Here is a 1,373-nt window from a genome sequence, read left to right on the forward strand (position 1 = left end):
TTTCTTTCTCTCTCTCTCTCTCTCTCTCTCTCTCTCTCTTATTTCTCTTTCTTTTTTCTTTCTCTCTGTCTCTCTTTCTCTCCCTCTTTTTTCCTTTTTTCTCTCTCCCTCTTTTCTCTCTCTCTCTCTCTCTCTCTTATTTCTCCCTTTTTTCTTTAATTTAAAGTTTAACCACAGCTGTCATCATACACCAGGAGAGAATCATTATTAATACGACCTTACAGTAAAGACACTTTAGAGCGACACTTGTTGTTTCCTTTCTCTGTGATCTATTGTAACATGTTTGATACCAACATGATTATTATAATATACTGATTTATATTTCAGTAGTGTCTTCAAAACTGACTCGCTGCCTAAAAACAAATTCCTCAAGAAAATGGAAATATGATCCACTAAATGTCAGTGTTTAAACTTAATTGAAGTAGGTGTTGGCTTGGCGTTACAGTTCACCTCAAGTATTTAGTTTACATGAATAAATAATATGAAATAAAGACAAGAATTCTGGTCCTGAAGATGTTTGAATGAGCTGTGAGGTGTTTCTACAGTGAAATAAAATATCTCTGTCTCCTTCTCTTAACTGCAGACCGTTGTTGACAGCCTCCCTTCCAAACCCTGAAACGTGAGTTCACGTGCATGAATTATAATTTTGATGTCATGACACACTTTAAAAGTCATCTTATTACCATTTGGCCTCAGCCAGAAATCACTTATTATTGAGAATGTAAACAGTTGTAAAGTTTCCGTTATACAATAGAAAACACATTTTGACATTGACTGTCCTGGTCAAACTGGTTACTGGTACCAACTGTTTAACAAGTCTGTAAATTTCTCTGTTCACATTTCTCTCTCACTCTTTCCTGTCGTTAATCTGAATAGCTATTGGCATTAACTTACATTTTGTAAGTCTTCACATTTATTTGAAAACATTTATTCAGTATTCTATTGGATACAAAATACTCCTTTGTTGAATTCATTAGTTAGCGGTTAGCTGCTATCATATGACGCTATTTACATAGCGGCTATCGTCATCCGGCTGACACGGCGTCTACCAAATAGGGCACAGGTGGCTGTAGAAACGTAAACAGGATCAGGTTTAAGCTTTTCAGTACCGGTATTCGGCAAACATATTCTTTGCCAGAATGTAGCCTAATCAGATATTTAGCGCACCCGTGTAGTAAGCACGTCTATTAAATGTAGATATTTGCACGGCCTAGGTCAAGCCGTGCAATAATTTCAAGGCCGCGTTTTTTTTAAATAGGCCGTGCAAAAAGCGGTTTCGCGGTAGGCTACCTAAATCTATGTCAAGGACTAAAGTCTGTGTACATGTGGAGTTCAAACTAACCACTTGTCCACCAGCATCCGACTCTTTGACT

The sequence above is a fragment of the Symphodus melops genome, assembly GCF_947650265.1.
Source record: "Symphodus melops genome assembly, chromosome: 7".
NCBI classification, from domain to species: domain Eukaryota; kingdom Metazoa; phylum Chordata; class Actinopteri; order Labriformes; family Labridae; genus Symphodus; species Symphodus melops.